A 21,415-nucleotide genomic window follows, 5' to 3' on the forward strand; every position below is an offset into this window, starting at 1 on the left:
TGAGTATGTCAAAGACCTCTTTTAGGTCGGCAAGATGACCTTTTGATTCCTTGGTCTTTACGACCATGTCATCGATGTAAACTTCTACCGTTTTGCCAATCAGGTGTTTAAACATCTTTGTCACTAACCTCTGATAGGTTGCTCCTGCGTTTTTTAGCCCAAAAGGCATTACCTTGTAACAGTACAGGCCTTTCGGGGTGATGAACGCGGTCTTCTCTTCATCTGGTGGGTACATAGCAATCTGGTGGTACCCTCTGTATGCATCTAAAAAACTCATCCTTTCATGTCCCGAAGTGGCGTCTACTAGTTGGTCGATTTTGGGCAGAGGAAAGCTGTCTTTGGGGCAAGCTTTGTTGAGGCTGGTAAAGTCTACACAAACCCTCCACTTGCTATTCTTCTTTTTTACTACTACTGTGTTGGACAACCATGTTGGGTACTGAACTTCTCGGATGGCCCTGGCTTCAAGGAGTCTGTCTACCTCCTCCTCTACTGCTTCGACGTGCATTAACGTCGGCCTTCTGGCTCGTTGAATCACAGGTTTTGCCGATCTGTCGACATTCAGACTGTGGCAAGTGACCTCGGGGTCAATGCCAGGCATTTCATAAGGTGTCCAGGCGAACGCCTCTATGTTTGCCCTTAAAAAATCTTCCAGTTCTTTTTCCTCTTCTCTAGCTAAGCCTGAGCCGAGAAGAAAAAATCGTTCTTCGTCGCCCTCCTGGACGAGGATTTTCTTTAGCGCCTCTTCGCTTTTCTCGGCTGGTTCTTTGCCGACATCTTCCAAGACTTCTATGGCTTCATCTTCGATTTCGACTTTCCCTGGTTCTCGTATGCTGCAGGTGGACTTCATTGCCGCCATGGAGCAATTTTTTGCCTGCAGTTGATCTCCTCTGATCTCTTCAATCCCATGCTCTGTTGGGAACCGAAGTAGTTGATGCAACGTTGAGGGAACTGCCCCCATTGCATGCAACCACGACCTTCCCAAGATGATGTTGTATGGTGAGGGTGTGTCAATTACCAGAAATTCCGTCTTGACCTTCTTAGTGCCGGCTTGTACTTCCAAGCTTGTTGCGCCCAGTGGCCACGTCGACGTTCCATTAAAGCCGACCATCGGGTCGCTGGATTGTTCTAAGTCATCAGGGTGAAGGCCCAGCTCCTTGTAACATCTGACGTACATGATGTCACAAGAGCTGCCTTGATCTATTAAGATGCGTTTCACTTGGTATTCCCCAACCTGGAGGGATACTACCAAGGCATCATTATGCGGATGTTGGACCAATTCCAGGTCGGCTTCAATAAAGGCTATGATCGGCCCTTGGCATTCTTCTGGCCGATGTCTTTTTTTCCCGACTTGGTAGACATGCTGTAAATGTCTTACCCTCTGGGTCTCCCCTCTGACTTCGTTTTCGTTGACCCTTGAGTGGATCACATTAACCACCCTCGGTCCTCCTGCTTGTGGTAGTTGTGCTGGGGGTGGGGGTGCTGCTGGTGCTTGTGGCAACCTTGCCTGTTCTTCCCTTGTCCTGGCTTCATCGACCAGGTCCCTCAGAAGGCCCTGCCTTACCAGCTCCTCCAAGTGTGCTTTCAGGGCTCTGCATCCTTGAGTTGGGTGCCCTTCTTCATTGTGGTAGGCACAACGCCTACCAACGTTCCTTCTCATGAATTCCCCTGGTGCTCTTGCCGGAGCCCTGAAATATGGTTAGTTTCGAATCTGATCTAAGACTTTATGGATTGGGATTCGGAATACCGTTGTTACCGCCTGTTTACTCCTCAACTCTGTTTCTTGTTTGGTCGGTCCATTGTTGCCTCGGCCTCGCTTCGGCGAGCCGTTTCCCTTTTCTTGCTTTACCTCTTTGTTTCCCGATGTATCTTCTTCGGCCCTGGCGTATTTCTCAATTCTTGCCATGAGTTCTTCCATGCTTTTTGGCAATGTTTTTGCCAGAGATTTCCGTAATGGGCAGTCATCTTTCAGGCCGTTCTTGAAAGACACGACTGCTACCTCCTGGTTGCATTCGGGTATTCGGTTGAACACCTCGTAGTACCTCTTCGCATAGGCCCTAAGGCCTTCTTCCTTGGTGATTCTTAGAGCCATCAAAGCATCAACCCTCAGGGGTTGCAGCTTGTTGGTCACGAACCTGGCTACAAACATCTCGGCCAGGCCCTCCCATGTCTTTATGCTTCCTTTTGGTAATTTATGGAACCAATCGGATGCAATTTCCCCAAAGGATGAGGGGAATACTTTGCAGAGCAACGGCTCGTTTCCGCTATATAATGCCATTGAATTTAGGTATAGCCCAACATGAAAGTTTGGATCTGACTTGCCATCATAGATTTGAAAACTCGGCATACTGAATCTCTTGGGTGGTTCAAATTTGTCCAGTTCCACCGAGAAGGCTGTCTTCGGTTTTACTGGGGAGTTGACCTCGGCTTCTTTATTTTGCTGCCTCCTCTTGAGGTAGTCCCTTAGGTCTTCTTTGCTCCTCCCTGGGGCTCGGCTGTCTTTAGATTTTAGTCTTTTTGGTACACTGCTTTCGGCTTCGTGGTGGGTCCGTTTGGATCTTTCTTCATGGGTTGTGTCAAAGTGGAGTACTTGCCCCTGAACATGTCGATGTTCTTTGGGGTCTGGATTCTTCATGTGGTGCGTCCTTCGGGACTCTTCTTGCCTCGGCTTTTCCCGTCCGTCTTCCCTGGAAGGCCGGTGAGAATGCCTTCCGCTCCTGGTATGCTGAGGGACTTCGGGGATTGTTTTTCTTCCACCCTTCTGGGTGTTGGTCGCTGGCATCGGCGTATCTTGCAGTGGGTATGGTGGCTGCATAACATTATTCTACATCATGAAGTTGACGACTGACTGAAGGTCCGCCAACTTGTTCGCCAGTTCTTTCACTTCCTCATCCCTCCGTAGGCACCTGTCCCTCCATACCTAGAGGTTATCTTCATTGTAGTACTTTCCTTGGTTTGTCTTTTTTGACGTGTCGCCTTCTGGGATGACGTCGTTCTCTCTGTGACCCTGGTCACGGGCTTCTGTATTGTGGTTGTCTCCTTCAACGTCAAGATCAATTGGTCTGCCACTCCCAGTGGGAGCGTCATCCCCAGTTTTTTCCTGTTGTCCGTTACTGGCCATCTATTCTTCCTTCGTTCCCACAGACGGCGCCAAATTGTGTGGGTGAAAATCTGACCACACTGCCCGTTTAGTGATCAGCTGGAGAGCACAGGCAGAATAAATGGCTTTAGCAACCTGTAACAGAAAGAAAAAGCTCCGGCGGTGGTTCTTCCATCCGGGGGTCCTTCGACGATCAAGTCAGTATATCTCTCACAAATAATCAAGTGCTAAACTGAATACTCAAAACATAAATTGCATACCTTAGACCCACGGGGGTGCCTCTCTTTTATAATATACTCAATCCAAGTCCCACTAGAAGTATGACTTCTATGAACTTCATATCAATGTTTTACTTTGGACTCTTTAAGAGATAAAGATAAACTCCCTAAGAGCTTTATCTTTATCTAGGTTTAGTCCCCTCTTCGTCTTAGGACTTTTGTCCCCCATCCGCCTATCTCGGATTCCGATATCTTTGAAGATAACCTCGGCAACTCCGAGATCATCTCGGCGTAACTACCAGGACACGTGACACCTCGGCTGACACGTCGACGTCACCATGCCACGTGTTGGTATTCAGAAAATATATCCTCACATATTTTATCTTCCAAGAAGGGAATCACCCACGGTAAAATTTGAGCCTACATCGAATTTTGGAGACCCATATTCTATTTTAACTCATAATAAATAACATTAAATAGGCACAAACAATAAAATATTAATTGCTTAGTGAAATGGGGCTTACATAAATGTAATAATCTTGTTTAAGTGGGCAAGAGTGAACTAGTTTTTTTTATTATTATTATTTAAAATTCAGTGTTCAGCTCAGCTGAACCACTAAGTAAAATCAACCTGTGGTTAAACTCACCTCGTAATTCACAAATTTATAAGAATTAGGGAAATAACCAGGAGACTTAGGCCAAGTTTGGAAAGACTAAAAAAGTGTACTTTTTGTATTTTTGGACTAAAAAATTGAGGTTGAAAATATGGATGTTTGAGTTAACTTTTTGACTTTTTATTGAAAAATGTGTAATAAAAAATTGTAAAAATTGATTTGTAGGGAAAAATTTGAATTGGGAGTTGTGCAGCCGTAATTGTTGACTTTTGGTGAATAGTGTTAACTTTTTAACTTTTTGAGTAACTTTTTGGCTTTTTGACTTTTTTTAAAGTCCCCAAACTTGGCCTTATTGTAAATTTTAATATGTAGAGTTATTATCTAATAAATTTTACAATAATTAAGGATATTTTTTTAATCAAATAATATTTAAAAAGTCATTAATTATTAATGTTTAGTGACAATTTAAAAAAAAGTCACTAATTTTAAGTTTTAGTGACAATTTATAAAAATTGTGACAAAAAAATTTAGGATAAATTACTAATACATCTCCTAAGTTTGCTTAAAGTACAAATTGCCCCTGTTGTTTGAAAAATTACGACTACCCCCTCATTAAAAAATTTTATTTAATAAAATTAACTAAAAAAAAATTCATAATTATTTTCCTATACAATAATAAAATTACCTAAATTATTAATTGAAACATATTTATAACATAATTAAAAACTATTAATTGACTTGATTTATTAATAAAATGGGCTATTCGTTATGAAATTAGAAACCTCAGGGGGTGGAATGTAATTTCCAGAAATATATGGGCGATTTGTATTTTAATCAAACCTCAAGGGAGGTATTTGTAATTTACTCAAAAATTTATTAATTGTCAATTTATAGCAGCATATGTCAAAAATTATCACAAAAAATTATTTTTAACAACGATTTTACTAGGATTTATTTTCAGTAGGACTCGATATTAATTAAGTCCAATTATTATGGCCTCTTTTAACAACTGGATTAATAGTTAGCTTATCAATTTTTTAATTTTTTTGAGTTACATCACCTCTCTATTTGTTCACACATTTAAAAAAAAAAATTAAAAAATCAACTTTTAACTTACTTATCAAGATAGGCAAAATATGTAAGCTCCCCCACCCCCTGAAAAAAAAAAAAAAAACCTCTTTCTATTTCAAAACAATTAGTTGATAAGGGCTAAGTAAGAAATTTGTAAAATTCACAAATCGATTCAGTCCAGTTCAATCTGATATGTTTGGTGTGATTTATTGAATCCATGACTCTGTTCTAAATTAAAAAATTGAAAAACTGTGTTTTGCTAATCAATTCTGAATTACACTTTATGATTTCGAATTAAAATGGATCTAAATTGTATACAAATTAGACTATGTTCATATCATAAACTCTCATGCATGCTATCCTATCTCTTATATATATATATATATATATGTGTATAATAAAACCAAAACCTATTGTGGAACTGAAGCACTGATATGTTACTACTGGTTTTTTGTTTTTTCTTTTAACTCTGGGCATGAATTGGCCTTGAACTCTGTTTGCTGCTACTACTATGGAACTATATATGCTGCCGCTATTGTGGAATTATATATGCGGCTACGTTTATGTTTTAAAAAATTATGAAATGAAAATGTTATATAACTTTTTTTTTGTTAATAAATTATGTGAATTTGTGGTTTTAAATTGAATCGAACCGTGTTCAGATGGTTTGGTTCAATTTGTTTGGGGAAGTTGATTATTGTAGTAAGTTAAAATTTTATTGTTTAAAAAGGGCGTTAAGATCCTCTAGAGTGATCTCCTAGAGTGATCCATCCAATGGCTGTGATTCAGTGTCGTTTTGGTGAGTAATTTCGAAAAAAAAAAAAACAGATTTCAGTCTTGTGTTGTTCCCCTGTGATGAAGCATTAGAGAGAGAGAGAGAGAGAGATAGAGGGGCTGAGAGATAGAAGGAGGAGAGAAGAGGAGGAGGCCGCCACATCGCCGCCTAGCCCTAGCCCTTTCCCACCCTCGACGTGCTGCCGCCGCCGCTTCCACGCCGCTACCGATCACCGTCAAAGTTCCTCCGACGCCGCAAGTGGTGGCGATGAAGAGAACCACCATGTGTATGCTAAACAAGGCTTGTAAAATGGAGTAGTCTTCGCCTCTGTTCGATGGATTGAACACATCTCTCAACCATAAATTGGGTTTTGAAGAATCACCATTAATGGTTGTTTTTGGCTGTGGGTTTCCAATAACTACTTGGATTTGAGAAGAATTTGGTTATTTTTTAGTTGATTGTTTTCTTCAATGGAATTTGATATGGTGGGTTTGTTTTTGGATAAGATTAGTTATTATTGGTGATTTGTATTTGTAAAAGAGGGTTTGTTTGAAATTCATGGTTTACATTTGTGGTAAGGCTTCTGCTATAGAAGATAGCAAGAGAGACAGTTGAATAAAGGATGGCGGCGGCGGAGGGGCGTCGGGAGGCAGGGCGGTAACGTCGTCTCCCTCTGCTTCTTTCTCTCTTCTTCTCTCTCTCTCTATCTTCTGCGTAGGAATTTTGAAATCTGATTTTTTTTTTTTTACTCACCAAAACGACGACGTTTTGGTGAGACTGAATCTCAGCCATTGGATGGATCACTTTAGGAGATCACTCTAGAGAATCCACTCTAGAGGATCTTAATGCTTAAAAAGGTAGTTAGATTTTTTTATAATTAAATATAATATTTGTGAGAAAAAAAATAAATGATTATGAATTTGATGTAATATTTTATTTTGATGACTATTTTAATTTATTTTATTTTTTTAAAAATTTTAATCAAAAAAAAAAAAAAAAGAGGTTAAAACCCAACTTACCAAACAGGGTCAATATATTAAAAAAATAAAATAAAGCTACAAGTGGGTCAAAAGAAATATGCTAACTTCTCAAGAAAACAGGAATACAAGTGGTTAGATCTACACTATAGGTAGGTACACGCCTATATAAATGTGATCACAACTTAGAGAGAAACACAGAGTGAGCTCAACATAACACAACATAAATCCCAAAAATGGAGTTTCTTGGTTATCTAGTGTGCTCAGTGGTTTTCTTGATACTCATCCGTGGTCGTGCATTGTTTCGTAGAAGAACACTCCCACCAGGGCCCACTGGCCTCCCTCTCTTCGCCAACCTCTTCGAGGTCGGTCCAAAGCCCCACGAATCACTGGCAAAGTTAGCCAAGACGTATGGTCCACTCATGACCATACGTATGAGCAGCAGAACTAGTGTGGTGGCTTCTTCGCCGGAGGTAGCCAGAGAAATCCTCCAGAAAAACGATGAGGCCTTATTTATTTCTAACCTATTTTATCTTTTTGTGAATTTTAAGCTAAAAAATTAAAAAAAATCCTTTCCCAAACAACCCCTATGATTAGTTTTAAACTCATTCTTAAGAGAGAAAAAAAAAATTTGTTACAAAAAGTATTAAAAAAATCAATTTCCATAGTTACAAAAAGGTTGTTTCAATATATATATCGTTACAAAAAGTTTTAGGAGACCAATTATTATTCATCTTGATTCTAATTTTTTGAAATTAATTTTTTTAAAATTAATTTTTTTATTTTTAATAAAATTTTTAAATATTTTAAATAAATATTTTACTTTTTAATATAGAAAATAAGGAGGGATGATCCCAATCCCAGAAAGGAGTCATACACGGGTCACAATATATTAAAAAAATAATAATACGTATGGGTCAAAATAATATCCCAACTAAAAAAATAAATAAAATTGTAGCCTTAAATGTACACTTTTTTGGGTGGGTAGCCTTAAATGTACACACACCTATATTGATATAAATATGATCACAGATTAGAGAGAAAAACTCATACGGAGATGAACATAACATAAATCTTAAAATGGAGTTCCTTGGTTATCTGCTGTTCTCCCTTTTTTTCTTGATAGTTATCCACGGCCTTGCATTGTTTCTTAGAAGAAGAACACTCCCACCAGGCCCCATTGGCCTCCCTCTCTTCGGCAACCTCTTCGAGGTCTGTCCAAAGCCCCACGAAACACTGGCAAAGCTAGCTGAGACGTATGGCCCACTTATGTCCATACGTCTCGGCAGTAAAACCAGCGTGGTGGCTTCATCGCCAGACGTAGCCAGAGAGATCCTCCAGAAGCATGACAAGGCTTTCTCTGGCAAAACCGTCCCCGATGCTGTCACTGCGCTCGAGAACCACGACATGGCCGTGCTCTGGATCTCCGCGGGCGATCAATGGCGGTTCATACGCAGCATTGAACACGTACCTAACTCACCCAAAAAAGCTAGACACCTTGCGAGGACTCAGACACAAAGCTGTGGAAGAGATGATTGAACATGTTAGAGAGAGGAGAGATCGAGCAGTGGCGATCGGAGAGTTGGCATTCACTACTGCTCTGAATCAGATGTCGAACACTTGTTTCTCTGTAAATGTGGCTGGGTTCGAGTCTGGTGAGGTACAGGAGTTCCTGAATGCGGTGAAGTCACTGATGGTGGTTGATGGGAAGTTTAACATTGCTGATGTGTTTCCATGGTTGAAGCCATTGGATCCTCAGGGATTAAGGCGCAGAGCCAAGGTTGCTTACGACTGGCTTGATGCTGTCAGAGATGGGTTCGTCACTCGGCGGCTCAAACATAGAGAATCCAATTTGCCGAGCTATGGGGACTTGTTGGATTCTCTGCTTGATTATAGCCAAGAAAATGAGTTTGAATTCAATTGCAAGCATATCAAAATCTTACTTGTGGTATGCTCTCTCTCTCTCTCTCTCTCTCTCAAACCATGTTGGTGGTTAAGGGTGTTTGAAGTTTGAACACAATAATCCATTAATTGCATCTGAACAAAATCTCAATTCTACTAATAACACAATAAATTTAAGATAAAATATTCGACAAATTACACCGAAAGTACTTGTATAATTTTGAACCTCACACTTGTGATTAGTTCAATTTTGATTTTTAATTTTAAATTTTATGTAAATTTAATTCAATTGATAATATCGTTAGTATTTTTAAGAAAAATTATTACTAAATTAGTTAAACTTTACTCACTGAGTTGAGTAAGTTTATATTTTTTCCCTTAAAAATATGACATGATATTTATGTATATATTTTTCATAAAAAAAATGCTGAGAGTTAAATCGATTGGACCAAATTGAGATAAAGTCATGAATTCATAGTTAAAATCGAGCCAATTAAAATTACAGAAACTAAAATGACGTAATTTTCCCTAAAATATTTGTCTATAAAGAAATATTGATTATATAACTATTGACAAATTATACTGATTGTCCATATACTTTGGTCATTCTATTATTTTCATTTAGGTAATTTCAATTGATTTGATTTTAACTTTCAAATTTATGATTTTCTTTCAATTTCGTTCAATTGATTGCAATTGTCAGTATTTTTTTTATAGAAAATTTGCACAGAAGCGCATTTATTATGTTTATATAGGAAAAATTGGAAACTTGTTCAACTCGGTGAATTAATCTCAACCAATTTAGTGACCATTTTCTTTCAAAAATCCTAATCGGCATTATCATGAATTGAACTAATTCATACAAAATCAAAATTAAGTGTCAAAATTGAGTTAAATAAAATTATAGAGACCAAAATAATATAAAAGATAAAATGTAGGGCTGCGCAAAGAATCCGTACAATTCGTAATCCGATCCAATCCAGTACGTTTGGATTGGTTTTTTGAATCCGTGGTTCCGGATTGAAAAATTAAAAATCCATAGTTCACGGATTGGTTCCGGATTGAACCCCACGGTTCCGGAGTAAAACCGATCCGGACCGTATACAAATAGTCTATATTTTTATTATACACCCTTCTCCATAGTATTTTCTCTTATTTTATATAAAACTTCAATCCAAACCTAAACTCGCATAGTATCTTCTTTTATTACTTTTGTGTCACGACCCAAACCCGCCCCTATGGGTTTAGCACCGTAACCGGCCAGTAATCCGAGATTACCGAAGGCCTGCTTAACAGTAATACAGTAATACAGAAATACAGAGTACAGGGGCTGGCGGAAACCAAAACAGTAATTAAAAAATGTCCAATGAACTGTGACAGTCTGTATGCAAAAAGACTTTTCATATATATACACATTCATAACAGAACAGTCTATACATACATGTACAATATATACAATCATTCAGGACAGGGACTCAATTCTTATCTAAAACAGTATAGTACAAAAACATTCAGTCTATACAGAACATAACCAAGAAGGGGGAAAACTAAAACACCCCAAAAGCCCTAGCTTGACAGGCTCAGAACCTCGCAGTGAGTCACAGTGGTTGGCTTTAACAAAAGGGAGTCTAACCCACGCTCCTAGCTCTGGTCTGGTGCCTGTACACCTACATATATATATGAGTAGTGAGTTAAACCCCAGTGAATAACATAACGTATAAAGAGGTTAAGAATGAATGTCCTTGCAGTATTGAAAACAGTCAATTGATTCAGTGTATCAGTCATTCAGTCATAACAGTCATATGTGGTACATCCATTAGCAGAACAGTACAGTAAACAGTAGATCTTGAAAGACCGAACAGTTAATGATGGCCATCATAACAGTAAACAGAAGTTCCAAGATAGGAATTGACAGAGATCTCTGTAACAGTAGCAGTAATAGTAACAATAGTTGCTAAGGATGCCACAATACAGTTCAGAATAGAGAACAAACATTCATTCACTTAACAGTAAACAGTTCAGAAAACAGTTCAGTTGATCATTCAGAAAATATTCATTTTCGAACATATCTTTACAACATTGTTACTCACAGAGTTCTGGGCTACAGATAAGCTAGAGCACGTCTCCGGATGCCAACCCTACACAGTTCCAGAGTGAACACACACTAAGTTACACAGTTGGGAAAAAAATAACTTAATGCCTAGTTTGCCTCAATGTGGTTCTACATCAATATCCTTATTAAGATGTCTGAAACTAGGCCTAAGAATGCCTAGGATGGAATGAGGATGCAAAGATGCACTTTAAAAATATTTTCAGAAAACAGGGGTCCCGCTCGAGCGTGTCCATATCCGCTCGAGCGGACATGCAGACAAAGGTCTCCGCTCGAGCGTGAATCAATCCGCTCGAGTGGACTGCAAGCTACAGTAAAAGTACTGGATGTGTGAAAATCACGCTCGATTGGGCGCTCGATACCCGCTCGAGCGTGTGACACAACTCCCCGCTCGAGCGTACATTATTCTGCTCGAGTGTACTATAAAACAAATGAAAGTGCTGGGAACACGATTTTCCCGCTCGAGCGCCAGTAATCCCGCTCGAGCGGAAGTCCAAATTCTGAAAATTCCAGATTCGAACCTCAATCTTAAAACCAAGTTTTAAAACACCAAATTCGATTTTCTTGGGCTAATTTTCTGCAAAACACTTCAAAACCCATAGTATAACATGTTTCAAAGATCAATTTGAGAAATCAAGGCCCAAAGGTAGTTCAATTAAACTCAGTTTCAAAGCAATTTCCAAGAACATAACTCAAACATGACGTGCATGAGTTTAAGCCAATTCAAAGCTTCAATTACATGCTCTAATGAGCTAATTCTTCAAAAAACATGGTAAAATCATGAACTATACTCAAAATATGAACATGCATGTGGCAAATTTGTGAAGAACAACTTCAAAATGCAAGAATATGCCCATGCATGCAAAGATTAAGCTTTGATTCAACAAATTAAGCTAATTCATGACCTTAATCACTAGACTTCCATAAACCATGCAACATATAACTTGAATACATGAACAAGAAGGTATAATCTCTACCTTAAGTCTCCAATTCTAGGTGTAGGAGTCCAATTTGGAAATCTTCTACCAATTCTCCAAGTCTTTAAGCCAATTTGAGATGAAAACAAGCTCTCTCCTATCTCTCTCTCTAGTCGGCTATGAACACAAGAATGGGCTGAAGAAATGTTTTGTTTGAATGTAATAAGGCTCAAATGTGTTTGGTATAAAGTGGCCACCAAGTGGTAGTTTGGTAAATAAATCCAACTATTGCAATTTAGCATTATTTAATCTAATTTAATCATACCAAATCCAAATTCAAGTAATTATACCATAAAATCACATAAATTATGATTAACACATATCACTAATTGATTTCAGATTCGGCCGCCGATAAGGCCTTCAAATTGCAGTTTAAAACATAAAACATGAACAGATAATTTAACAGTCAACAGATAGATATGCATTTAGACTAGCACGCTCAATCGATCAGTTCAGTATTTCAATCAATCAGTCAATTAACATGTTTAGTCTCAGTTTAGCAGTAGTCAGTGGTTAATCAATAAACAGTGGTGGGGGTTGTCACAGTCTCCCCTCCTTATAAAGAGTTTGGTCCTCCAAACTCGAATTACCTTCATTTTGGAAGAAAACAGGATCCAGTGAAAACAGTTCAAGATATCTCTTCAGCATATCATCTTCCCTTTCCCAAGTGGCATAGACGTCACCATGGTTCTGCCAGTCAACTTTCACTAACGGAATCTCTTTGTTTCTCAACTTCTTGATCCGTCTGTTCACAATTTGAATGGGCTGTTCTTCATAAGTGTAGTCATCACTTAGCACTACACGGGTAGGCTCAATCACGTGGAAGGGATCCCGGAGGTAATCTCTCAACATAGAAATATGAAAGACGTTATGCATATGCTCCATTTCAGGAGGAAGCGCTACTTGATACGCCACCGGATTGATTTTCTCAATAATCTCATACGGTCCGACATATCTCGGCGCTAGCTTACCCTTGACTCCAAAACGAGTCTGGCCTTTCATTGGTGTCACTTTCACAAAAACGTGATCACTTACGTCATACTCTCTGTCTCACCTTCTGACATCCGCATAACTTTTCTGTCGGCTCTGTGCAGTTTTCAGTCTCTGTTGGATCAGTTTTACTTTTTCTGTAGTTTCATACAGAATTTCGGGCCCAAGTAAAGGCCCATCTCCAACTTCTGCCCAGCAAATCGGAGATCGACATTTTCTGCCATACAATGCCTCGAAAGGCGCCATACCAATGCTTGAGTGAAAACTGTTATTGTAGGCGATTCAACCAACGGTAAATGGCTTTTCCAATTTCCTTGAAAGTCAAGGACACACATTCTCAACAAATCCTCCAGAGTCTGGATGGTCCTTTCTGACTGGCCATCTGTCTGAGGATGGTATGCACTACTCAATCTTAGTTCAGTACCGAATGCAGTTTGTAATCTTTGCCAGAATCTCGATGTAAACTTCAAGTCCCTATCAGAAACAATGGACACAAGCACTTCATGCAGTCTCACAATTTCATCAATATAGAGTATAGCCAATTTGTCCGCATTATAAATTGTTTTGACAGGTAAGAAATGAGCAGATTTAGTCAGTCTGTCAATAATAACCCAAATTGAGTCCATACCTTTACTGGAGCGAGGTAAACTAACAATAAAATCCATAGTAATATGTTTCCATTTCCACTCCGGTATTGGTAAAGGTTGCAGTAAGCCTGCGGGTCGTTGATGTTTGGCTTTAACTTGTTGGCAATGAAGACATTTTGACACAAAATTAGCAATTTCTTTCTTCATTTCCGGCCACCAAAAATTCAATCCCAAGTCTTGGTACATTTTCGTATTCCCTGGATGGATAGACAGTTTCGAATTGTAGCCCTCTTGCAGAACTCTTCTTTTCAGTTTAGAGTCATTCGGTACACATAATATTCCCTGAAATTTCAGCACATTACTTTCAAATTTAAAATCCGGCCTCGGTTTAGATCCCCGTTCTTCAATGATCTTTTTCAAGAAGTCATTCTGTTGCTGCTTCTCTTTAATTTCTTCAATCAGTGCCGATTGAGCAGAAATAGCAGCTATTGTTCCACCTTGTTCTCGCAAAACAATCTCAATTTCAGATTTCTCAAGGTCACAAAGTAACTCTTTCTGTCCGGTGAGTAAACAGGCTAAGTTTCCAATCGATTTCCGACTCAGTGCATCTGTAACGGTGTTAGCTTTCCCCGGATGATACAAAATCTGTAGGTCATAATCTTTTATCAGTTCTAACCATCTCCGCTGCCTCATATTCAGTTCTTTCTGTGTGAAGAAGTATTTCAAACTCTTGTGGTCTGTATACACCTCACATGTCGCCCCATAAAGGTAATGACGCCAGATTTTCAGTGCAAACACTATTGCAGCAAGTTCTAAATCATGGGTCAGGTAATTCTTTTCATGCGGTCTCAGTTGTCGGGAAGCATAGGCAATAACTCTCCCATTCTGCATTAAAACACATCCCAAACCCTTATGAGAAGTATCACTAAAAATGGTAAAACCATCCGTACCTGAAGGTAGGGTGAGAACCGGTGCAGTCACAAGTCGAGTTTTCAACTCTTGGAATGTTGATTCTCTTTGGTCAGTCCAGTCAAATGATATCCCCTTCTGAGTCAACTACGTCAGTGGTAAGGCAATTTTGGAGAAGTCTTTGACAAATCTTCTGTAATACTCCGCTAACCCCAAAAAGCTTCGGACTTCTGTAACATTTGTTGGTTTAGGCCAATTTACCACGGCTTCAACTTTCTGTGGGTCAACTGAAATGCCATCTCTACTAATAACATGTCCCAAAAACATAACATGATCAAGCCAAAATTCACATTTATTCAATTTCGCATACAGTTTCTGTTCTCTTAGGGTCTGTAAGGTAAGTCTCAAATGATGTTCATGTTTTTCTCTACTTTTAGAATAAATCAGAATGTCGTCTATAAATTCAACAATAAATTCATCGAGGAATGGTTTAAAAATTCTGTTCATAAGGTCCATAAATGCAGCAGGTGCATTGGTAACTCCGAAAGGCATAACTAGGAATTCGTAATGTCCATACCTCGTTCGAAAAGCAGTTTTGTCAATGTCCTCTGGTTTAACTTTTAGCTGATGATATCCGGATCTGAGATCAATCTTAGAGAACACTTGAGCACCCTATAACTGATCAAATAAGTCATCAATACGCGGCAATGGATATTTATTTTTCACAGTTACCTTGTTCAGTTCACGATAGTCAATACAAAGTCTCAGTGAGTTGCCTTTCTTTTTCACAAACAAGACAGGTGCGCCCCATGGCGAAGTACTGGGCCTGATGAACTTCTTATCTAACAGTTCTTGCAGTTGCACTTTCAATTCTTTCAGTTCAGTTGGAGCCATTCGGTAAGGAGCTTTAGATACTTGCTGTGTACTCGGAATCACATCAACGGTGAACTCAATCTCCCTATCAATCAAATCCCCTAGAAGATCATCTGGAAATACATCTGGGAATTCTCTAACTATAGGAATACTGTTCACATCAGTTTTAACATCAGTAGGCATAGTCAATACAGAACAGAAATACCCTTTACGCCCCTTTCTAATCAATTTAAAGGCTTTCATGGAGGAAATCAGATACGGGGGAGGCACTACTCCAACTCCATTAAACACAAATTCAGGCAAACCGGGTGGACGAAAAACTACTTGTTTCGTTACACAGTCTATGGTAGCATGATATTTCGTTAACTAGTCCATCCTCAATATTACATCAAAATGGTCAATATTCAATGGCAGTAAATCAATATACGGATGCATATCCCCAACAATAATTTCACATGCAGGGTACATATAAGCACAAGTCATAAATCCCCCAACAGGTGAAGATACAGCTAACAAGTAATTCATGGGTTCCAATGGTCTATTCAATTTTCGCGAAAAAGCATGCGATACATATGAATGTGTAGACCCCGAATCAATCAGAACATACGCATTTTGAGTACAAATTGAGAGGATACCTGACATGACGGTCTCGGTATTTTGTACATCTCCCGGTACGAGTGTGAACACTCGGCCTTGCCTCATAGGCTCTTTCCCAGTAGCTTTCAGATTAGGTTTCGGTGCAGCTGTTGATGCTGTTGTGCTAGGTGTAGCTTTACTATTGCCCTGAGGAGTGGAAGGGCAATCTTTGACCATGTGGTCCACCTTGCCACACTTGTAACAAGCACCAGATAATTTATAACAAACCCCTTTGTGTTTCTTACCACATTCAGAACAGGGCGGTATGGAACCATTTCCCTGACTGGAGCTGGTGGTTGACCCTGAGTTTTGCTTTTTGTTCAGTGGGTTGTTTCTGCCTTTCTTGAATTTAAAACCCCGTTTCTTATTGCGCCATTCAGTTGCCAGTGAGTCAGTCTGTTTCAGTGCTTCAATATTTGCTTCTGCCATGATGGCTCAGTCAAGAACATCTATATATTTCAGTAATTTCAGTACATTGATCCTGTCTAGTATTTCTACATTGAGGCCATCTTCAAACTTCCTGGCCTTCTTGTAGTCGGTGTCCACCATGTGTGGTACATATCTAGTAAGTTCGGTGAACTTTGTTTCATACTCTCCTACGGACATGGCGCCTTGTTTCAGTTGTTCGAACTCGGTCACCTTTCTGTCCCTGACACATTGAGGTAAGTACTTTTCGAAAAAGGCTTCTTTGAACTGAGCCCAAGTCATAACAGTGTTGACATTACGGATAAGCATCCACTACCTTCTAGCTTCTTCTTGTAGAGTAAAGGTGGCCAGTAGCACTTTGTGTGCTTCAGAACATGGAAAAACTTCAAATAACTTTTCAGTCTCAAGAACCCAAGCTTCATCTTTTAGCGGTTCGAGGCCTCCCTGAAAGGATGGCGGTTTCATCTTACTAAATTTCTGTGTCAGAGTTATGATATCATCATTCATAGGTGGCTTTGGTTGTACTAAAGGAGGTGGGGGCTGTTAGTTCTGTTGTTGTTCTAGTCTTTCAGTTAGTAGTTCCACTATTCTCTCCAACCTCGCCATTTTGCCTCAGAGGATTCAGTTTCATCAACATTTCTTGCGTTGTCCATCTCACTATAGGCAGTTATAACAATTATAAACATAGGCAGTTGCATACTTAGACAAATTATCACATTAACAGTTATATTCATGTCTTAGCCACACACTTATCATGCTCATGCAATGCCCTAATCACTTTTCTAGGACATCCTATAGCTCATTTGGACACGTGTGTGCGGTATAACTTGTGATTAAGTATCGCTCTGATACCACTCTGTCACGACCCAAACCCGCCCCTATGGGTTTAGCACTGTAACCGGCCAGTAATCCGAGATTACCGAAGGCCTGCTTAACAGTAATACAGAGTATAGGGGCTGGCAGAAGCCAAAACAGTAATTAAAAGATGTCCAATGACCTGTGACAGTCTGTATATAAAAAGACTTTTTATATATATACACATTCATAACAGAACAGTCTGTACATACGTGTACAATATATACAATCATTCAGGACAGGGACTCAATCCCTATCTAAAACAGTACAGTACAAAAACATTCAGTCTATACAGAACATAACCAAGAAAGGGGAAAACTAAAACACCCCAAAAGCCCTAGCTTGACAGGCTCGGAACCTCGCAATGAGGCACAGTTGTTGGCTTTGACAAAAGGGAGTCTTACCCACGCTCCTAGCTCTGGTCTGGTGCCTGTACACCTACATATATATATGAGCAGTGAGTTTAAGCCCAGTGAATAACATAACGTGTAAAGAGGTTAAGAATGAATGTCCTTTCAGTATTGAAAACAGTCAATTGATTCAGTGTATCAGTTATTCAGTCATAACAGTCATATGTGGTACATCCATTAGCAGAATAGTACAGTAAACAGTAGGTCTTGAAAGACCGAATAGTCAATGATGGCCATCATAACAGTAAACAGAAGTTCCAAGATAGGAATTGATAGAGATCTCTGTAACAGTAGCAGTAACAGTAACAGTAGTTGCTAAGGATGCCACAATACAGTTCAGAATAGAGGACAAACATTCATTCACTTAACAGTAAACAGTTCAGTTGATCATTCAGAAAACATTCATTTTCGAACATATCTTTACAACATTGTTACTCACAGAGTTCTAGGCTATAGATAAGCTAGAGCGCATCTACGGATGCCAACCCTACACAGTTCCAGAGTGAACACACACTAAGCTACACAGTTGGGAAAAAAATAACTTAATGCCTATTTTGCCTCAGTGTGGTTCTACATCAATATCCTCATTAAGATGTCTGAAACTAGGCCTAAGAATGCCTAGGATGGAATGAGGATGCAAAGATGCACTTTAAAAATATTTTTAGAAAACAGGGGTCCCGCTCGAGCGTGTCCATATCCGCTCGAGCGGACATGCAGACAAAGGTCTCCGCTCGAGCGTGAATCAATCCGCTCGAGCGGACTGCAAGCTACAATAAAAGTACTGGATGTGTGAAAATCACGCTCGATTGGGTGCTCGATACCCGCTCGAGCGTGTGACACAACTCCCCGCTCGAGCGTACATTATTCTGCTCGAGCGTACTGTAAAACAAATGAAAGTGCTGGGAACACGATTTTTCCGCTCGAGCGCCAGTAACCCCGCTTGAGCAGAAGTCCAAATTCTGAAAATTCCAGATTCGAACCTCAATCTCAAAACCAAGTTTTAAAACACCAAATTCGATCCTCTTGGGCTAATTTTCTGGAAAACACTTCAAAACCCATAGTATAACATGTTTCAAAGATCAATTTGAGAAATCAAGGCCCAAAGGTAGTTCAATTAAACTCAGTTTCAAACTAATTTCCAAGAACATAACTCAAACATGACGTGCATGAGTTTAAACCAATTCAAAGCTTCAATTACATGCTCTAATGAGCTAATTCTTCAAAAAACATGGTAAAATCATGAACTATACTCAAAATATGAACATGCATGTGGCAAATTTGTGAAGAACAACTTCAAAATGCAAGAATATGCCCATGCATGCAAAGATTAAGCTTTGATTCAACAAATTAAGCTAATTCATGACCTTAATCACTAGACTTCCATAAACCATGCAACATATAACTTGAATACATGAACAAGAAGGTATAATCTCTACCTTAAGTCTCCAATTCTAGGTGTAGGAGTCCAATTTGCAAATCTTCTACCAATTCTCCAAGTCTCTAAGCCAATTTGAGATGGAAACAAGCTCTCTCCTATCTCTCTCTCTCTCTAGTCGGCTATGAACACAAGAATGGGCTGAAGAAATGTTTTGTTTGAATGTAATAAGGCTCAAATGTGTTTGGTATAAAGTGGCCACCAAGTGGTAGTTTGGTGAATAAATCCAACTATTGCAATTTAGCATTATTTAATTTAATTTAATCATACCAAATCCAAATTCAAGTAATTATACCATAAAATCACATAAATTATGATTAACACATATTACTAATCGATTTCAGATTCGGTCGCCGATAAGGCCTTCAATTTGCAGTTTAAAACATAAAACATGAACAAATAATTTAACAGTCAACAGATAGATATGCATTTAGACTAGCACACTCAATCGATCAGTTCAGTATTTCAATCAGTCAGTCAATTAACATGTTTAGTCTCAGTTTAGCAGTAATCAGTGATTAATCAGTAAACAGTGGTGAGGGTTGTCATATTTTGTTTGCTAGTTTTTAGCGTTAATTTGTAATGATCTAAATACTTATGGTGAAACTAGCTTTCTTATGATTGTTTAAATTCTAGAACAATATGTCGCTATCATGAAAAGACATGTTTCTATTGTGAAACTAATATGGTGTTATATTTATATTTTTATGAAATTAAAGTGTTATATATATTTTTTTGTTATTTAATTATGTAAATCCATGGTCCTAAGTCGATCCAATCCATGTTTAAATGGATTGGTTCGGATTGGTACCACGTTTTAAACGGATTAGATTGGTTCTAATTTTTTAGGAACCGTAGATAACGGATTGGTCCTGGTTTTACCCCAATCAGGTCCAATCCGGACCATGCTCACCCCTAATAAAATGTAGGTACTACTAATATAATTTAAATTACAAATATAGTTGTACGAGATTCTCACAAACTTAACTGCTTTGTTGTGTGTTGGCTGGTGCATCGATCTAAGAAGGCTAATTGAAAATTGGTTGTTTGATTCCTCATCTCAACACCATAATACTTTTTACTTTGCTGACTAAGGTTTAAAAAATCAAAAATGATTTGGAGCTTTAAAAGGAGAGTTATAGGAGAGCTTTAATATAGTAGTGGGTCTCACTTGTAACATGATGTGTATGTCTATATTGTTTTTTTTTTTCTTTTTTTTTCCTTGCCAGCTCAGTAGAGACTAGAGCTCTAGTTTTAGAACTCTGTATCATTGCCCATAATACTTTTTACTTTGCAGACTATAGTTTAAAAATGAGAACGATCTGGCTTGCTTTAGTACAACTACTGACCAAATTCTTTGCGCAGGATTTGATGCTTGCAAGAACTAAAACTAGTTCAAATACAGTCGAGTGGGCAATGACTGAATTACTACTTCATCCCAATATAATGTTGAAAGTGCGCGAAGAAGTCACAAAGACAATAGGAGCAGAAGGAAGAATAGAAGAATCCAAGATCCTTGCATTGCCTTATTTACACGTCGTTGTGAAAGAAACAATGAGGTTGCACCTATCAGTGCCTTTTCTTGTACCCCACAAGACCGAAACAGACATGAAGTTGCAAGATTTTCTTATTCCGAAGAGCACCCAAGTCCTTGTGAATGCGTGGGCCATTGCTTGAAACCCGAGTTACTGGGAAAACCTAACTCAGTTCATGCCAGAGAGGTTTTTGGGGTCGGAAATGGACTACAAAGGCCAACATTTCGCCTTTCTTCCTTTTGGTTCTGGGCACCGAATGTGTCCTAGGATTCCTCTTGCTCAAAGGGTTGTGAGCTTGATGATAGCTTCACTTGTGTATCATTTTGACTGGAAGCTTCCTGATGGCTTGACCCCAAAAAATTTGGACATGACTGATACTTTTGGTCTCACACTGCAAAGGGCAACGCCGCTTCGTGCTATCTCAACTACTAGAAGAAACTGAACTTGAGGGAATCACAACCAGCACAACAATGTGCTAAATCAAGAATAATAGTGAATTCAATTTACTTTATGTGTTTGGTTGGGGATTTGAGAAAAGGAAAGGGAAAAAGTATGAAATTAGGTGAAATGTAGGTATATTTTATTCACATTTCACTTTCATTTTCTATTTTTCTTTCCAAATCCTTTCTCCAATTATCCAACCAAACACAACGTGCCTTTTTCTACTTCATGTTTCCAAGGGACACATTGCAAGCTATTTGTTACATTATTATTACATCATTTGTTAATTGATGCATATTTTACCTCAATTGTCACCAATGATCCTTTCTTTCTATTTATAGCGCTCTTTCTTCTCAATACTTTCACTTAAAAATTTATTATTGTTTTTATTTTATCTCTTTATAATGAGAAGTTATTTCGTTTTAAAATTTTTTTTTACCTTAATAATAATTTAGTTTAGGGGTAAAAGCATAATAAAAATATAACGAAGAGAGAAGACAAGGAAACAATAGCAACACCCTTCTGAACACATGGTAGTGGGAAAAAAGAAAGGCGGATTACACATCTAGTTCCTATA

General features: G+C 38.7%; 1 pseudogene across 1 annotated transcript; it reads left to right on the forward strand.

Annotated features, from left to right (window-relative positions):
* The first annotated feature begins 7,811 nt into the window (after positions 1-7,811).
* On the forward strand, positions 7,812-20,984 carry LOC114306275 (cytochrome P450 76C3-like; annotated as a pseudogene). Its single transcript, XR_014344931.1, has 2 exons — positions 7,812-8,700; positions 20,228-20,984. The product of XR_014344931.1 is annotated as a cytochrome P450 76C3-like (transcript).
* Positions 20,985-21,415: the final 431 nt, after the last annotated feature.

The sequence above is a fragment of the Camellia sinensis genome, chromosome 11, assembly GCF_055761805.1.
Source record: "Camellia sinensis isolate YWXY chromosome 11, ASM5576180v1, whole genome shotgun sequence".
NCBI classification, from domain to species: domain Eukaryota; kingdom Viridiplantae; phylum Streptophyta; class Magnoliopsida; order Ericales; family Theaceae; genus Camellia; species Camellia sinensis.